Below are 20891 nucleotides of genomic sequence, written 5' to 3'. Positions count from 1 at the left end.
TTTACTTGTCTCTACTTCCAGCTTGTGTATCTCAAGTTTTTCATGAAGAACCTCATACGTGCTTTTGGGCAAGTGGTTGCCACATGTTGCTCCATCTGTGGTAGAAAGTGTTCTACCCAACGAAAATTTGGGAAAAAGTTAGAGCCGGTCTAAGATACGAGAATTAACATTGGAGTCAATGGGGAAATCTTTAGTGATCTGTGTCCAATTAGGATAGCTTAATCAGACATTTTAATTTTGCACTCTCGATGCTGTCCTACTTCGACGCCATCCGGTCTTCAAAGAATCTGTGTTTACGATGAATGGTTGGAGGCGGAACGAACATGGACCTAATCCGACAGGACGGTATAATAATTATTAATAATAAATGGCTATGTACGTCGCCATTCTCGTAAATCAAGAATTGTATTAAGTGTAATAAAAATGCGACTCTGTTGATTTATTTTGAAGCCTTGCACACAGGGGTAGATCTAGTGAAGGGCTCTAAATCAACCAAAATGCCAGCTTACGAACATTTACCAAAACATGTTTTGTCTGTTTGTTTGTTTTTCCCTTTTTTGTTTGTTAGATGATGATTATTCATATTGAACCTTTTTTTGACAACACTATTTTGTTGTATAGTTTAGCATTACAACATGTAGATAGTGAAGGGCTCTAAATCAACCAATATGCCGAATACGAATATTTACTTTACCAAAACATGTTTTGTCTGTTTTCATGTTTTTCCCTTTCTTGTTTGTTAGATGATGATTATTCATATTGAACCTTTTTTTGTCAACAATTATTTGTTGTATATTTTAGCATTACAACATGTAGATAGCGGGACTCCAACTTATCGCCTTAAGGGTTCGAAATAACCTATTCGCCCCAAGCCGAATAAAAAACGCCCATGTCCGAATCCAAATGCGTTTTGATCTGAATGGAAATTGGTGGCTTCGATCCGGTCAGGAGCGAAAATGGCATTTCGTTCTCGGTACTATATTGGCCTCATTGTAAGTATACCTGTAATATAAATTCAATCTATATCAATAAAATTGAAAGTCCACTCCGTAGTGTTCAAATGCTCAGAAGAAAACCCATATAATAGGCGGGGAGGGATAACGTTTTACCCTAAACAAATTGCAAAAGAAATCAATGCAGTTTGGTTAAATGATACATAACAACATCATGCTCAAATTCGGCCGAAATTCGGCCAAGGCGAAATGACGTAACCAGTGTGTTTTAGTGGTGGGAGAATAAAAATGTTTTTCTAAATTCTTGAAACACAAAGTGGTTATAGAGACGAATTTTGCCGATTACGGAATTTGACAAAACAAAATATTCAAAAAATGTATTTTTCACATGGTGCCGGCCATTTCTTTCAAAGTGGCTCGTAAGATATGATTTTTACTATGTCTTTTATATGGTTTATGGTATCTCTGAATTTAAATATAAGTTTCGAAAATCCGTCATGGCAGTAATTCAAAATGGCAGCCAAAATGGCAACCGAAATGAATCCAAAATGGCTGATTTTAAGTTAATCGTCATTTTTTCGTGTTGGCTATGCCTTGTAACATGTCATTTACATGTTTTCGATGACGGTGGGTTCAATTCTGAAGTCAAAAATGAAGTTCGAGAATCCATGATGAATGAAATCCAAAATGGCGGAATCTTAATTAATCATCATTTTCCGTTAGATATGGCTTGTAATATGTCTTATTTAAAGGTTTTAAGGTTTAAGAGTCCAATTTCTACCTAAAATAAGCTAATAATGAATAGTCCAGATGGTGTAACTTTAAAACGACAATCAAAATAGCATCTAAAATAGCCATTTCTGTTCTTGTGCATATTGCTTTTAAAATAAGGTATTCAGTTTTACTCAAATCAATATTTAGGCTCAAAATTAATTTCAGATAAGATTGTCACACACCAAATTTGTGCATAAGCTAGAAATATCAGAACATACTATAGAAAAAAAACATTATTAACAGTCAGGTTTTCGAAAGAAATTTCGCACCGGGGAGAAGAGAACCCCACCGGACCCCCATAGAGTGGGAACGCCGCAGGTTCATTTTTTTTATTCATTTCCCGACAAGTTCTCGCGATTGTCACAGTAATACTGCTTTTCATCAGCAATGGACACTAGGTGACTAGACAAAGTACAAGAAGAAACCTAAGAAGACACCAGTAGCTATAATGATGATGAAGAATTTGAATCGATTACTGTCTGAAGAGGAAATCGGACATGTGGCTTCTTTTCTTTAAACGAATCCTTACTCCGTGACAGTACCGGATCTAAGGGGGGGGGGGCAAAGTGGGACAAATGTCCCGCCCGCCCCCCACACATTTAGCCCCCCCCCCCCATTCTGGGTTATACTAATACTTCAGACAAATGTATAATCTGAAGATGTTTCCTGTCTAAATGACGTGATTAGGGATCTCGATAATGACAGCATCATCTCCACCTTCGCTCTCCTCAAGTCGCGAAGGAAGTCTTAGTAATTAATGTTCACAGAGGCTTCCTTTGCGAATTTAGGAGGCCTTGTGCTCTGGTGTGTTAACTGTTCTTGTTATAAGTTTGCTTTTACAACACTTTACTGACATTCTTTGCTGATCGGAGTTTATTGTTTTATGTCACCTAAAATAATTTCACTAAAATAAAGTAAATGAAAACATCATAAGAGAAAGAGTCTGTTTAAAATACTCAAATTGTCAACGAATTCTAAACGTCAATGAAATCGCTGCCTAAATCGTCCCAGATTCACTGAAATTAATCCTAATTTTAAAAAAAAATCCTGGAGGAAAACACCCCAGGCACTCAAGGGGGCGGAGTACATACTAGTATGATCCGCGGTCAGTACGAACAATTTAAACAAACAACAATGGGACCCGCGCACACTTGGTATGTCCCGGGCCTCCACAAGGTTAATCCGGCACTGCTCCGTGAGCGGTATCCACTGTATTGAGGCTTAAAAGATGATCACAAACGACGTAAATTCATGACTAAACGGTGACCCCAAACTACGTAAGAACATTAACTAGCGTAGGGACCCCTGAAACTACCATACTCATTTTCAGTCCTTCCCTGAAAAGGGAGGTGAAAGACAGGATGTTAAAACCTGTTGTAAATTTCCGCATTACTTGTTTAATTATCAGTAAAAATACGCTATATAAACTGATAATTGGTAAATTATTTTACAGCTACATTTCAACCAATTGTAAACAAATGTTTGTTAGCTCGGGCAGAAAGATACGATGTTAAAACGTATTACACATTTCCGTATTACTTGGTAGACCTTAAATTATCATATAAATTAAAAATTGGTATTTTGGTCGAGTATTTTACAGTTAAAGGAAAGCTTCCGCTTAATCGAAAATTCCAATAAACAATTTATTGTTAGTCCGAGGGGAAGTGCTGCAAGTGGTAGACCATATTTAAATGTTATTTCAATGTGTATTTTCATAAACTTCTTATTATTGATACACACAAGAACATTAACTAGTTTTGGGATCGCTGAAACTACCATGGTCCTTTTCAGTCTATCCCTAGAATTGATACCATAACTCATAAGGGTTGTAAGCACGGATCGCATAATCATTTCTGAACTAATATTAGGGCGCAAATTGTTAACAAATGGATATATCGAAACCAATTTTAACCCCGGTGAAGATGTGCAAAGACATACCAAATGAAGAAACACAAATTGCACCCAAAAACAAACGCTAAACATATGTTTAGATTTCTTTAATTATTTTTGAACCCAAAATGGAATTCGGTAACCATGAAAACCTTATTAGATACATTTTAAAAGCAATATCCACGGGGAAAAAATCTCCATTTTCGGTTTTGCTTAGGTATTTTTTAGGTAGAAGTTAGTTTTTAGAGTCGGAATTGAACTCAGTAACCTCAAAAACCTCATATAAGACATGATACAAGCCATATCCAAAATGATGATTTTCGCTGCCATTTTGGATTTCAAAATTAAATTTATATTTTTGAGACTGGATTTCCACTAATCGACATCGAAAACCATGTGAAAGGACAAGTTACAAGTCATATTTAACAGGAAAAAAATTGATAATTAATTTAAAATCCGCCATTTTAGATTTCATTTTGACTTCCATTTTGAATTCCTGCCATGTTGGAGATTCGAAATTCATTTATAAATTCAGAGACATCGAAAACCACGCAAAAGACACAGTAAAAGTCATATCTTACGAGATATATAATGACTGATTATATACAAGTACAATGTCATTTTATTACCAAATTTGGCAGCCATTTAAAAAAATGGCCTGGTCCATGTGAAAAATACATTTTTAAATTTGTTTACTCAAATTTGTAATTTTCGGAACATTTCGCCTTTATAACCACTTTGTATTGTAAGATTTTAGATAAAATCTATTCATTGTCCCACCACTGAATCGCACTGGTTACGAGATATCGCTCTCAGAAACTTCCTAGAAACCGCCATATAGAATTATGTTTATTATGTCATTTCGCCTTGCCCAAATTCGATCGAATCCGAGTATGATGTTGTCTAATTATATATGATTGAGCCCAACTGCACTGGTTTGAGATTAACTTGCCATGCCTAATATATTTTTTTTAATGAATTATTGGTTTATGCTAGAATGTGTACTGCGGTGGAATGGACAGGTCGGAACAGTTCTTGAAGGAAGGGCGTATTTTGCCGATTATCTATTTCGGCCATCACTGAACAGGATACGAAACGATAACATTTTGATGACTGCGATCCTAACCGAGTTTGAAAAAAAAACGGGTCTGTAGACTGGGCAATAATGCAATAATGCTCACACATTATCCAAGTTTACCAATGGAAAAGGGTTGAACGACATTTGATTCAGGTCCCAATTATTGAGACTAACATCCTAACATTTTGATGACTGCTATCCTAACCGAGTTTGAAAAAAAAAACCGGGTCTGTAGACTGGGCAATAATGCAATAGTGCTCACACATCATCCAAGTTTACCAATGGAAACGGTTTGAACGTCTCGACGACATTTGATTCAGGTCCCAATTATTGAGACTAAAATCCTTAGATTTCGTTTGACCGTTGGGAATTCCAACTTTTACGAGCACTACCAATATGGATCCGTTTTTTTTCGTATAAATCGAAGAACTAGACGAACTGTGTAGATTCGCTTCGCGGGCGCCGCTCTTGACAAGTGAGATAAACACGCTAAATTCTTAAAGGGGAATTATATAAGATATGGATGAAGGGCTGGACGTTCTCGCTATAATATTTAAAAAGATAATGCAAAATGAACACATTGAAAATTTCATTCAAAGTAAGCTATCAATAGTTGTAGTTTTTACAAGATTTGTTCATTGATCTTAATCACCGTACTGGTCATTCGAGTCTTAGCCTCGCTTCTCCATTTTTAAATTAAATCATTAAATGACCTAACCATTCTAATCTACTTAATATCGGGGCCACCCGATGGCATCGAGATTCGATTATGGTCTTGTCATGTTAGTAAATGTCTAAATAATAATTTATGTAACAATTAAGTCCCAAAGAAAGATCTGCAATAAACAGATTTAGCTCTGACATATCAGTTGCCATTAATTCAAACTAACTGATATTAAATAACACCAGTTTTAAAATGAATGTTGTGTTTAATCAATTGGGTGACTAATTAAAACAAATACAATCTGGACACCAGTGAAGGACGATTTCGTCAGAGAAGGGCTGTCCGCTTTTTTTTCGACCCCAAAAGCTCAATATCTATAGTATTACCAATGTCCCCGCCAAAGGGAATTACATATCGTGATTTTGCTCCCACTAGATATTAATCTAGCTTTATTTGCCAAAATCTATAATTATATAAATTTTACTCTTCATCTAACATAATAAGGATTCCCTCAAATACAGCGCCCATAGAAAAGTCCGTCAACATCACAATATGTATCTTTTTCTGTGGCTTCACGATTTTTAAGAACTTTTATTATTTTATATTAAGCCAGTAATCGTTGTTTCAAAGAGCGCCAGGTGTTGCTACAGCTCAGTCTATCTTCAAATGTGACCCACAGGTAAGAGTTTTCATTAATATAACATACATATAAATAAGTCTATAAAACTGAAATGTGTGCCATCCTACTCAGTAGAAGTGTCAGTAACACTGCGTGAATCTTATCAATGAAATAGAAGGCTCTTTGTTGGTTAGATACGTTACGTAAAATCCGAAGACAGCGTTGATGGGCTATGTGTACTAAGTAAATGGTAAATACATTATATTTTTTTATTGATGAAAAAGGATTGACACAATACTATGCGGTATATTTATAGAATGATTACTGAAAAGGTCAGTATAATTTTATTGCTTTTTAGATAACACTAAATTATGGGCAATTTGGAGTTATTTTCCTGGTTTACGAAGGTGACGGTAAGCCAGAGATTTATGGTTAATAGTATTAAGACAAGCAGTTTCGAGAATGATTGTCAATCATAATACGGAGTCAGACCTTCTGTCACATCTCGTTTAGACAGTCTATTGTGTCGTGTAAAGCCAGGGCTTCGGTGTTGTCCTACACGAGTTGACTATTTTGATTGTTAGTAGCTGAGCTTATAAACGTGGGACTTACTTCAAATTTAACGACAGTGAAGAAAGAATGTGCTTAAGTAGCTCATCAAGTGCACTGTTATCAAGTTCATTAAGTTGTATTTGTTCCGATTTATAATGGCTTCAATATTAATCGACATTATGCAGATGAACTTTACGGTTGAACAATACGATTTGAAGAAAACAGCAACATATTAAACAGTGGTAGGTATAAAATAATGTACATTTCTATATTAGTATCAAAGTAAAATATTAAATGAGCTGGGCCAGATACATTTTAGCGAATAGATTGTGGTCTCCTGCAACTCTCGAAATTTCTGTGAATGTTTATCCAACTTTGCACAATATTTCGGTCATGATAATAATGTATTGTAAACGTGTTTCCGAAGACCGAGCAGCAGTTGCAGTGGCTCAGTGAGTAAGAAGTTGGCTCGCTAATCTGGAGGTCTCGTGTTCTATCCCTATGTTCGCCGAGAAAGTTCATCGTGATTGTCAGTGGTGTAGGACGGAGGGCCTGGCAGGAGACAGCGTATAGTCGTTGGGATGGAACGAAAAGCCGAGGTCCCTTGTACACACTGACGTGTACGTAAAAGAACCCTTGACAGTCGGATCTCGATAAAATTTTCCCTCATAGTACACTGCATAACTTTGGCCCTTCTTCATTTTCAGTGCAGAAAAGTAGAACGTCAAGGAAGTCATGCGTTTAATATATCAAGTATTGGTGATCAGTAATATTATACATTTCCGAATTGAATTGACACCACCAGAAATTTGCACATTGGCCTTCTGGTTGTCCTCTGTACGAGTGGTAGGCAGAGCAGAGGCGTTTAGTGGTCGGGGTAAAAGAATTTATAGCCCTGGTTTCAATTTGCTGTTACAACGTGGAGCTGATAATCAGCTCAAAAAGGGGGCCAACGCGTTACACTCCATTCCCATCAAATTCTGTTTGTAAAAGCTACTTGTATGGATGATCCGCTCCTTTAAACCCACAAATCATGTGATATTAGATTAGAATTATGAGTGTGTAACACATGTATATAATCATCCCATATTGATGTGCTATTTGATAATTTGTTTAAAATATGTTGTTGTGATTGATATAAATGTGAATTTTACTAAAATTATACGATTATGAAGGTATAGAATCGGAACGTGATGTAAGGGTGCTAGTACTTAGATGCAATATTTGCAAACTAATGTCAAATATGTATATTTTCAAATTTTACAATAGAATGTGAGTTGAATTTTTGATAAATGCTGAAAACGCATTTTCTAAATAATTAGACCTTACTTTCGCTCATGCTTGTTGTTACTTTTGTTGTTTTTATTTACAATAGAGTATGGTCTAGCAACATGTTTAAGAAGTTTGTGGTCAATTGACCTTTCATTTAGCAAATGACCAGATGCTTTTGGGGTTGTCTGATTAATTTAAATTCTGGGGTCACACCTGAGTGCAAATGTGGTTGTTTGAAGATTCAAATGCATATTTAACCCATTTCATTTCAAGTGCATATATACTGATACAAGTTAACTCGTTTATAAAAGATAACTATAAAGAAACGTACTTAGACTGCCTCGATAACAGTTAATTTCATAAAAGCATACGAAAATATATATGAAGACAAAATAAAAACATTTTATTAAATAAACAGACCTCTTCAGTGTTATCACATAAGAAGGTTCTAATGTTGTAAATGAAGTGATGAAAAAGAAAAGGTTATCTCATTTTGTTCATCAATCGTGGATCTCACCTGTCTTGGTTAACGTCAGCGGGCGAGACTATTTAGATAATTGTGTCTAGTCATATATCTAATGTACTGGGCGGAATTGGAAGGAGAGTAGGCGAAATAACCGCTCCCTCGGCAAACTTCTTCGGTCTTGCATTGTATATTTAAATATTGATTATATAGAAATATGTAGAGAGCATCCACAAGGATATCAATTTACATGGCTTCAGGTCATAAAAATGACGGAAGATACAACAAGTTCTATTATTTATATGATATAAATGTCAGAGTGAGTGCTTGTTGTCGCCTTTATATTGGTACTTAGAGATGTCATTGTAACGGGCTCTGCAGATCCATCCGCCAGAACAACACTATCTTATAGTGAATAGTGTGAATGTCCGCCATAATTTATGTTTCCTAAATCAGCCACATTAAGGTTAACCAGCCAATAAGTCGTTAATATGCCATCCCTTTGCAAGCCAACTAGGCCAAACTTGGCTAACTGCGCTATTATTATGTTGTTCACTCCTTTATGCATTTCACATGTCAATTTAAGTTTTAACATTTACTTTTATTCTGTTCTTTGACTTACCCATAAATATAACGACATTTTTACATTGATCAACGAGTCACTAGATAGGCTGGCTAACTTTGTAAGTATACTTGATGGCGATATATTATGTATTTTTATCTTTCGGTATGGTAAAGAATCATCCTAAGTCTGTCATATCCGAAGAGAATTTTACGCTTCTAGCACATACCATTTTGTAAAACAGTCCATCAACTTTGAATAATATACCAATGAAGTAAGAGAAATAGTAAACCTAACATATTTAATGTAAAGACAATTCGGTAGTCAAGGTATCTCGGTGAGTGGCTCGCTGACCCCCCCCCCCCCCCACTAACTGTACAGGGCGAATCGGATGGGTGAAATTGTCGAGGTCCCCTGCATGGCGTAAGTTCGTGTTCATTTGCCCGGCTAACTGTACAGGGCGAATCGGATGGGGGGAATTGCCGAGGTCCCGTGCATGGCGTAAGTTCGTGTTCATTTGCCCGTCCTCGTCCCTGTACAGGTCACAATTTTTATCCGATTTTGACGAAACTTGAAATATAGGTTTATCTCCCAAAGGTCTCGGTTCCCTCCGATAGTGGCATGTATCGAACCGTAACGTCATAGATTATGGCCCCTTAATGTAACAAATATCACGTTTTTAGCTTGTGGACACTGTATAGAAGTCACAATTTTTATCTGATTTTGATGAAACTTGAAATGTGTGTTTTTGGTTCCTTTAAATATTCGCACATATCGGATCATAACTTCCTGGATTATGGCCCCTGATTGTACGAAAAATCGCGTTTTTGGCGTTTGGTCCTTCTAGATTTATAAAAAAACGTTCGAAGATATAACCGTTACACCATACTGACGGTTGAGTTCAAATTTCGTGAAAGTCGGACCGAAACTGCCGGACAAAATGGCCGTTCCTCGTACGAAAATAGTTTAGTGATTAAACTTTAAATTTATGTTTATATCACAAAGATCTCGGTTCTTTTCGATAATCGCGCATATCGTAACGTAACTTCCTGGTTTATGGCCCTTGATTGTACGAAAAATCTCATTATAGGCTTGTGGTCCCTCTAGATATCACAATTTTTATCCGATTTAAAAAAACGTTCGAAGATATAACCGTTACACCATAATGACGGTTGAGTTCAAATTTCGGGAAAATCTGACCGAAATTGTCGGACAAAATGGCTGCTACGCAAATAGTGTAAATGTATGTAATACCAAGGTCGTGGACCCTCTAGAAGTCACAATTTTTATCTGATTTTGATGAAACTTGAAATATATGTTTATAACTTATAGATCTCGGTTCCTGTTGGAATTCCTGGATTATGGCTCCTGATTGTCCGACAAATAATTTTTTTTTTTTAGCTTGTGGACCATCTAGAGGTCACAATTTTTATCCGATTTAAGAAAAAAATAAATAAAACGTTTACACATATCACCGTTACACCCTAATGATGGTTGTGTTCGAATTTCGTGAAAATCGGACCGAAACTGTCGGCCAAAACGACTGCTACTTGTATGCAAATAGTGTAAAAGTATGTAATACCAAGGTTGTGGTCTCTCTAGAAGAGGTTCCTTTCGATATTCGTGCATATTGGACCATAACTTCCTGGATTATGGCCCCTGATTGTAAAAAAATCGTCCTTTTTTTTAGCTTGTTCTCTGTCCATCTCTTGCAAAATGCGGGCGTATCTTGCATTGCAACCGCTTTTTTCATCTCTAAAAAAACATACAACCAAACCGATGTAAGCTTAATTTATTTAAGTTATAACTTTGAAATAAACTAAGATTGTATCTTTTAAAATAACTACTCATCTGCACACTATGATGTCTCATACAAAATCCGTTTCCGTCTGTTTTGACGATAGTGTTGAAAGCCGTTAATTATTATAATGATAACAATATGAGGTGAATGCTCTCAACTTCTCGATAAATAAACCAGTGGTGATTGAAGTTTTAATTTATCATCTCTATAAGTAAGTTTATAACCAGTTGCCAACGGCTCATTTGTCGGAAAAAAAAGGAAAAAAAATCTGCAAAGCAGATGTATGCTAGGAACTCCTGAGGAGGGTAGGCTCTAGGCAAAATAAAGTTAGGGTACTTTGGAGGGGGTGGGGGCAGCGCCTGGAAAGGTTAGGTTTTGTGGGGGGATTATGATTAAGTCCTGAAGATCTGAACAGGAACATAGTTAGCAATCAAGAACTAAACGACCTACGAATGTAGAAAAACAAGCATCAAAAGGGACTGGTATTCCTAACAAAGGGTACCTGCCAAGTTTTATATGACACTTAAGTTTTAGACACCGACCGTAGCACCAGTGTAAAAAGTTTACTTTAAGACAGGTCAAGAAAGTTACTGGTGACAGAATAATGTAGGGTTCGTGGTGACGGTTATCGTATTGGTCTTGATTTTTTATTTTCATTTTCCTAAATTCATTTAGCAAAATAAATAAAACCAAGACATATTTATTTAATTCTGAATATTATGGAAATATTATTCCGGCTGTGAAGTCTAATCTGGAAGCCATCCGTGGAAATTAGGGCTGGATTGGGCTTGCATGGAGCCCTTGCATCAACAGTGAAAAACTGACATATTCTGGTCATTGTCCGTCACACACACAAATTCGATTTGTATGTCAAAATGGTTTATTTGGCAGAAGGGTCCGATTGGAAAAACATAATTTGACATACATTTTTTTCCAAAATAACTAAATTCATCTTTGTTTCTATTGAAATTTATAATGGCTTCCCAGGGAGAAAAAATAATCAGTGGGTGAGGTACAGAAATAGTGAATCAAACTAGTTTCTTTTTCTCGTCATGCCACGTATTCTTCACCGCGATGTGACCCCAACAAAACCAATTGGTCCGAGGACTCAGAGCTACCCAGTCCGCTCCTGACATTTTTATTACGGTTCTGAAATCGGAATTGAGATCATAAATGGTTTCAAACTGCACAGTTTATAAAATCGAAACCGAAGTCAAACATAAAAATTGGATAGCAGCCATCAGTCGATAACCAGAAGCGTTAACTGGTTTCCGGTCACACTGAGGCTGATCGATGGTGAATGTATGTACATTGAGCTCGGTTGGTTTATAGTACCTCTGGATTTGGTTTGAACAAGGGAAGGGCAGTGGGGAAGGAGGGGACAATATTGTCATTAGGGCAATGGGAATATGATGACACATTGTATCTGTTCACCATCTTTGTAAGCACTCTACAGGTCGGGGATTCCTGTATTGCTGCGATTCTTTGTTTAGTCCCAGGGAGAAACTCTATAGAGTTATTATCCTTGTCTATTTCAACCCTACCTTGTATTGTAAATATTTTATACATGTAAATTAACTGTTAGACATTTCTATTTCCGACAAAACGTAACAACCCACTTAATAGTTGATTTATTCTTGGGGTGTACTCGAAAATGTTTGACATAAGTTATTATGTATGGCGTCTTTCAAAGGGGGATTGTTTTGGTAATTACTGACTTCTTTCAATTTATTCTTGGATATCATTCGAAAAAGAGTGTTTTTTCCCATCAAAGCGATAATTTCATATTTTCTAAGAAAGTAAAAACATAACTATTTATATTGCTAAGTAGGTTGTCGAATGACTATTATACAATCATACGAATCATTCTAGCACTTTTACATGACAATTTGAAATCATTTCATATTTTCTAAGAAAGTGAAAACATAACTATTTATATTACTAAGTAGGTTGTCGAATGACTATTATACAATCATACGAATCATTCTAACACTTTTACATGAAAATTTGAAATCATTTTTACTCGGCCACAGTACTTAGTATTGTATCAATTTACACTGGACAATTTCTTCTTGGATATCATTCGAAAAAGATGTGTTTTTCCCAATTAAAGCGATAATTTCATATTTGCTGAGAAAGTGAAAACATAATTATTTCTATGTCTATTGCTTAGTATGTTGTCAAATGACTATTATACAATCATAGGAATCATTCTAGCACTTTCACTTAAAAATTTGAAATAAATTTTACTCGTCCACAATACTCAGTATTGTATCAGTTTACACTGGAAAACTAAGTCTATATAACGGAAAATGGGGGGGGGGGGTGGCTCGATTCCCCAGGTCTGTGGTTAAATAGATATGGGTAATTTGGTAAACCGAAGCAAATTTACCTCCCTTGTTTGGATGGTGCCGAACTCCCCCCCCCCCCCCCGACACTTTTAAAACGTCAACGTTTCGGTTTGAAGTATATTTGTCAGTTTCGTATCTAGTGAATTATAGGATTAATAGGATTATTCTTTAGCAACGTAGGACTGTCTATAGATGCCATTATTTTAATACGACTTAAACATACACTATGCAAGAGCTAAATCTGTCTATTGCAGGTCTTTCTTTAGGCCTGAAATGTTATCGAAATTATTAATAAGACATTAATTAACTTATCCAGACCATAATCAACTCTAGATGGCATCGCTAGCCCGCGATCTTAAGTGGATTGTGAGCCGATTTACTGCATAACTTTCCTTCTCGATTAAACGATTAAATAGATAATCGAGACTATGCTGTTTATCGTACTGACTTTAGTAATGATGACCGAGGCTAGGATCAATTTGAATGAACTTTTCAGCAAATTGCCTTTACGGTATCTAGTTTTTAACTATTATAGTGAGAACTGCCAACTCGTTATCGAATCTCCCATAATGTATCTTTAAGAATATATACAATTATCGTTAAAATATTTAGACTAGAAAATCCTCAAGTGCTGAAATCAACTTTCGGGCAAATCAGTAAATCATCCACGAGGATGCCAGCTATACAATGTCGTTTATGATCTTTACTACGTGAGGAATTGCATGAAATTAGTTATCGACTTTCTATGGAAGGAAAGCGAAGACAACAACTTAATCTACAGGCTAACTCTCAGTGACAGTCTGGGTTCACAGAGACAACAAACTGTAATACTTGTCTGAAAGTTTGGTAGACCGACAAGTTGGCTACAGACCCAGATGATACAAAACAGACATCGGTATATATCCATTTTTCTCCATCTTAGTATGAAATAAAAGATCACTGACATCAAATAATTAGATAACACCCACGGCCATATCAACAACTATCACTAAAAAAAATGTCGTACAGAATAATTGGATTTATGGGTTATTTATTACAACCACATTTCTGGTGTTTTTCAGATAATTGTATTTAATGGTCAGTCAACACTATATAACGGACTATGAAGCCATAAAGATATTACAAGTTATATGCCAGAGGTAAGTTACAAATTAGGATACACATGATATCAAATATAAAAGTTTGTTATTTGTTATTCAAAAGGGGCTTAAATGGCGAGATATCCCCACCCGAGGTTTCTGAAACGATTGTCGATAGGCGGTTCTGGGCTTTCAAGCGGTTTTCGTATCTCTCCAAATATTAATACATATTAATTCCCGCTGGTTTTGCTCGAACATCTTGGTATATTACTTTTAGAGGTGGTCAGGCCAATGTGTCGAGAAAGAACGATAGCCAAGATGTTACGTGTAGTATTTTGCCATTAAGATTCTTTTGAATTTGATCGATGTTGTTAGTGGCCGAATCTATCATAGCAGCTCTGTCGGAAGTAACGGGTAGCAAGCCTTCAGGAATATAATGTGCCGGATCTTCTATATCTTACTGTATATAGGAAGTGTCTAACTTCATCGCATGAAAGGGACCATGGTGGCTCAGTGAGTAAGACGTTGGCTCGCTAACCTAGAATTCCCGAGTTCGAACCCTGCGTTGGCCGATTAAGTTAATCGGGGTTTTCCGACGTGTCTCTTCCTTTGTCGGTGGCTCGGTGAGTAAGACATTGGTTCGCAAACCTGGAGGTCCTGTGTTCGAGCCCGGTGTTGGCTGGGAAAGTTCTTCGGGATTTTCCCGCGTGGCAAATGGGACGAAAAACTGAGGTCCCGTGTACATATTGGCGTGCACGTAAATGATCCCTTGACAGTTGTAATTCGATGTAAGAGTAGGCGTCCGGAAAAATGTCCCTCATAGCACACTGTATGGCGTATGCCCAACTTCATTATCCCAGTCGGAGCAGAAAAGTAATACGTTAAACCCCATTCCACGGTGCATCTGGAGATAATATGCGACTGGAATATATTAGCTTGTATCCAAACTTGGTATGTTGGTAAGCAGCACAAAAGTCTCCAAGTGGAACGAAATCTTTGCATTGTGTTAAAGGACAATGTTACATGAGTGATAGAGACATACGTAACCCTTAAGAAACAATATAGCATGTCTTTAAGGCTACCGGATTTAGCTATAGTTATCTCTTAAAATATAACTAGAGAATTAATAAGAACAGGGTAATGTACGGAGATTTTCTATTTTTATCGCTTTCTCTCATCTCACGACAGTCAATTCTTTTTAAGAATAGTTCTTTTCATATAGATATCCTCACATAGTCTCGTATAACAGCTCTTCGTCTTCATCAGGATTATCAGTAATGAAATGAAATGGGGTTTAACGTCCTACTGTTCTGCTCCAAATATGGGCTAATGAAGACGGGCATACGCCATACAGTGTGCTATGAGGGAAATTAAGCCCGGGCAGCGGCGCTACGGCCTACTCTTAATATCGAATTCCAACTGCCAAGAGATCTTTTACGTGCACGCCAATATGTACACGGGGCCTCGGTTTTTCGTCCCATTCGAACGACTAGACAGCTGTCCTTGTCAGGCCCTCCGTCCTGCATCACTGACAAGGGGAAACCACGCCGGAAAATCTGGATGAACTTTCTCAGGATTATCAGTGAGGTGAACATCGGCTGTGTGTTATCAGTGTACTTAAGCCCAGTAAGGACAACTCTTTTGCGTCACTGCCTGTTAAAATTACAATCTGCGCAAGTATAGATTCATATTTCTTGAAAGTTGAACTTTCCACCCTCTACAGTAGGCTGATCGCGAATTACAAGTTTGTTTGTTGTCAGGTGACGTCCGCCGCCAACTTAATGTGTTCGCGAAAACAATTGATGGTTCTGTTTTTATTCCGATTAAATACAAACCGGGAGATTGGCTAGTGTTGACATTTTGATTTCTAAACATAGAGTTGATCAATCAATTTTAGCCCACATTAGCGTTTATATTTTCCGAAAAATGCAAATCACGCACCGTTACTTAAAAAACAAAAAAACTTTAATCCGTAGAGAAAATTACGTAATAAATTCAATCACAGAAGAAAGAGATACAACACACGCGATTACAAATTATGCCCACGTTCCCTTGTATTTGTGCAACCATATAATATAACAAGTAGTTGCGTACTATGGGCCAGAAACAGTATGACGTCATCTTGGAATTGTACCGTCATATCTAAACTCGAAGTCTTTCAATCGAGGCATAATTTTCCAAAGACCCATCATGCCAAGTTTTATATCAATCATACATGACGTGACGCAGCCTTAGGCTTTTTTCGAAAAGCGACGCTCCAAGAACAACAAGAACACGACTGGTAGCGCTGTTGAGGCAATTCCGGGTCCAAAAATGATATTGTGTGTGCTGACTTCCTAATCGTATAATAGTTGGATTTTACGTATACAGTCGATATCTATGATTTTTACCTCTGCCATGGAAACCACGAGAAATAACTATTATATCCCATTTTGAAAATCGCCCAAGAACCGATTTTATAATATCGATAAAATTACCTTTCTAACCATATAATACCAAATAACCTTTGTTCTAGGTAGGGTTATCGGAAAAAATATGGACTTGTATTAAACGAGACGTGGTACCAGGTGTTCTAGAAAGATTAATCATAATACATGTATACTGTTTTGTACACAACAAGTCACTACTTCTGGCTGAACGAAGCAATATTTGGATTTACATTTCACAAGCCGAAACTATACTGGATAGAAAATAACCCTGGGACCATAGTTTGTTAGCTATCATACCCTGCCTCCAGAACGACAACCGTTTTCTGTCAAATAACCTGGAAAATTGTCCTTCGCAAAGCATTTCACCACACTGGTCAGCAGTGAATATTCGCTAGGCCTCTACAATCACTGATAAGGATGGCATCAATGCGACTTAATGAGTCTTAAATATTAACTTTTTTCCACCGACAAATTAAATTCTAAAACATTTTTTTGATGTATTAGAAAAATAAAGAAAGGCATTTGACGTATTTGTAGATAAAAATTATTTCCTATTTAGTGTAAATGGGTATTAAAATGACTAAAAGGCAGCATTCTGCCCGAAGCGGTAACGTCTTATGTAAACAATGCACGCGCCACTCAGCCAATGATTGACGCCACGTGCTGTGACAAGGCAGTCATCTTTTACAGAGATTTAAGAGAAATGAATGAAATGAAATGGGGTTTAACGTCCTACTGTTCTGCTCCTATACTGGGCTAATGAAGACGGGCATACGCCATACAGTGTGCTATGAGGGAAATTTTCCCCGGGCAGATATATGATATCGAATTCAACTGCCAAGGGATCTTTTACGTGCATTCTAATGTATACACGGGACCTCGGTTTTTCGTCTCATCCGAAGGACTAGACATCTGTCCTTGTCAGGCCCTCCGTTCTGCACCACTGACAAGAGGAACCACGTCGGAAAATCAGGATGAACTTTCTCGGCCAATGCAGGGATCGAACACCCGACCTCCAGGCTAGTGGCTCCCAGATTTTAGAGAAGACTCGTAATTCTCTGAAACAAATTGGTATTTCACTGGTAAGTTGTGACACCATGTACAGGATGGGCGTAATACAGGGCGGTGTCATACACTATAATGTACAGGGCGGGTGCCATACACTATTCACAGAACACCCAATATACCAGTCATCAGTTATACGAAAGATTCTTCTTATTATATTAGTATTATAAAGAATCACATGCGTGTCTAGATGCGTATTAATTAATAATCGAAAGTCATATTTACAGAAAAATTATCTGAGAAAATATGTATAAATATACAAAAACAAATACTGCTTTGAAAAAAATATGGTAAAATTATAATGGTAACGCGCATTAACAGGTATTGCGTTTAACACGTTTCCTCGGCCACTACAGTGGAAAATCATCAATTATGCATCTTATCTTGTTTACTGTTTTCATATGTAACTAAGTTTATAACAGCCGACAGTTGATTGATCATGCTCCCACATTTGTTTTTTATACAATGTGCAGATGCTGGATAAATCGATCATCTGATCGACTTTTGGGATTTATACACAGCGTTTATCGACGTGAAAGAAGGAATTGTATTGATTTTTTATTGAGTTATTGCTCTTAATGACTTACAAAACCCTTTGGAACGCTTTGAAGGCTAAAATTATCATTTGAAATTACGGGCCTACCAATCACCGACACGAACCAAAAGAGCTTATTTTTGTCAGTTATCCATAATTTTGTCATTTTTTTTCATGAAATTATTTAAATTTTGGATATATGATGTATAGAATATACATATCTATAACAAATCTTGCTTTGGAGGTGTATCTAATGCTAAATGTTCGGAAAGACTTATGTAGATCTAATAATAATAAGTAAAAAAGAAATAGATGTTTTATTAAATAATATTAAATAAGAAAGATATACTGGTTGCTTGTTAAAAAGCGCTCTGTCAGAGTGTTTTATTAAGAAAATTAAAACATCCTGGAGCTAACATGAAAAATCAATTCTCAGTCGTATATAATAGGTTTCATAAGAAATAAACTGGGGGGTTGGTAAAAACTCCTTTGTAGAGTTCTTCAGAAAAACACTGAAAATACAATTGAAGCAAGGTGATAAATCGGTGATCATGTGTTACAACCTCCGAGTATCGATTGCAGTTTAGAGATTCACGATCCACCTAATAGCTCGACCAGACAAATCTACAAATCAACCGATTTAATAATATTTACAAATGGTAAAATGATACTGGTACAAATAAGTATAAGTACGAGTATAACAGCGTTGATCAGAATCAATGCACAGGTTACTCGCAGTATTCAGTCTAATTTTACCAGTATTCGGTTGAAATCTTATTTGCTCTCTGTGCATCTACTGCTTTGAAGTAGTATTTTGTAAACAGTCCTAATATGTCTTCTCAGCGTTGCCCTAGTAATTCAAAAGTTGGCAGAATTACACAGAGTCTCCTTGATGATCCAAAACTGACAGGATAAATAATCCTTGAATCGGTATAATCCGACGTGGTAATCATCCACAACAGTAATCCTAAACTTGGATTACAACAGAGAGATCAAGTCTCTCAAAACAGCACACTGTAAAACAGAGAGATAATTTTTCTCAAAACAGCACAATAAGTGCAACAGCACGAAATGCCATTAAATCCAGAGCACGTGAGTCAAATAGAAAGTTCTGTACGAATTGCTAAGAAAGTTCTGTCGAAAAAGCTCTTCCCTCGGACTGATCTGGTCAGGCTTATATAGTTTTAGGGAATTCTGGAACTTTCTAAAATTGTTTTAGAACTCCCCAGAACCTTCCAATTATTTCTAAGCAGTTTCCAGAAGTTTCCATGGTTTCTCGAGTTTTCCAAATGACGATTCTAGAAAGTTCGTTACTTAGCTTTTTCATCTGACCATCAAGAACTTGTCTGAAACTCAAACTCTAGATTGTGTAGTATATCCATATCAGTTTTATTCCTAATTCGTAAATTCCCATAACTAAATACGGAATTCGGTGAGCAATATTCATCATTTTATTTTGCTTACTTCCGAGACGAATCTAGACATCCAAAAAATAAGATCTTATATCCTCATATCTTCCAGCGCACACAGGATTTTTCGCTCACTATCGTTTTATTATCGCCACACTGACCAACTGTTAAAAACGTTCACAGCCCACTGATTTCTGCGTAAGTATATTTATGGGCACGGCACAGTATTGTTGGCACATTCCGTGACGTCTTGTCACTTGTAACTTATCATTTGTAACTTCCTCACAATCCGAGTACATTAAATCCTTGTAAAATATTTTCTGCATAAATTCTGCACTTTGACTAGCTTTAAATAATTCTTTGTCAGAATCTACGTTTTCTTTTTCAACCATATTTTCTACAAACTTATACTGACTTGCTTGGATCAGTTTGTCGTCCGAATTGTTTGACAACATTGCTCTTATAGGTGAAATCAATTAGGATAGATTCAACATTGATGTCAGGGTGTAAGACAAGTATTACCCCAAAACTCTCGGTCTATATTTGAAATAACCCACGGCCTCCGGCCCTGGGTTATTTCACATATCAACCCTCGGTTAGGGTAATATTTATCTCTTAAACACATTAGTACATGAATTATAACTGGCATTAAACTCATTAGTACATGAAGTATAGCTGGCATAAAACTCATGAGTACATGAAGTATAATTGGCAATATATATTAAACTCATTAATACATCGAGTATAACTGGCATTAAACTCATTAGTACACGAATATAACTGGCATTAAACGCATTAGTACCTGAAGTATCACTGACATTAAACTCGTTAGTGTATGAAGTATAACTGTCATTTTAATGTAAGTTATATTTCGTGTATTAATTCCTTATCATATTTTAATGTTTTTCCATTTAAAGAAATGAAGCCTTCCAAAATAATATCGTGTATTTTTAAGCTATTTTTCTTTAAACATCAAGTGTAAATTTGTTTTAGAGTGTTTAATAAAGTGTAAGTGTTCCTAAATATTTTCTTAATTCAGATGACTTGCAGAAATGAATAAACAATACTACAAGCTGTATTGATTATACATCAAGATTTATATTCATTTTATATATTTATAAAGATGTCTAGTTATTGATCATCGGTTAAATTGAATGAGTCTGATGGATATTTGTCACTTTGAAGTCGTTGCAGAATCAGAACAATTAGGGGCTAATGTCAGTAGTTTGCTTTAAAACAAACCCACAAACGCTATAGGCGTTACTCAACTTAGTTTACAACTGCATTGATGTAAATGAAATGGGGTTTAACGTCCTTCTGTTCTGCTCTGCATTGATGTAAGCTAACTTATTATTTTAACCGCGTACGAGATAATAGGTTCGTATATTCATCACC

The 20891-nt window shown here is 36.4% G+C and overlaps 1 protein-coding gene across 3 annotated transcripts in view; it reads left to right on the top strand.

The window, feature by feature from the left end:
* LOC126814233 (neuromedin-U receptor 1) overlaps positions 1–20891 on the top strand; it is a 50277-nt gene that overhangs the window by 23557 nt on the left and 5829 nt on the right. The window contains exons 2-4 of one of the 3 annotated variants that reach the window (XM_056099901.1): positions 802–992; positions 5969–6038; positions 14041–14118. The gene's annotated coding sequence lies outside the window, so the exon portion shown is untranslated. Of the gene's footprint in view, positions 1–801; positions 993–5968; positions 6039–6464; positions 6773–14040; positions 14119–20891 lie in introns of those variants that run through there. The other 2 variants (XM_050539267.2, XM_050539268.2) reach the window with 2 other exon arrangements.

Source organism: Patella vulgata, chromosome 3, assembly GCF_932274485.2.
Source record: "Patella vulgata chromosome 3, xgPatVulg1.2, whole genome shotgun sequence".
NCBI classification, from domain to species: Eukaryota; Metazoa; Mollusca; class Gastropoda; family Patellidae; genus Patella; species Patella vulgata.
This window is presented reverse-complemented; position numbering and strand designations above follow the sequence as displayed.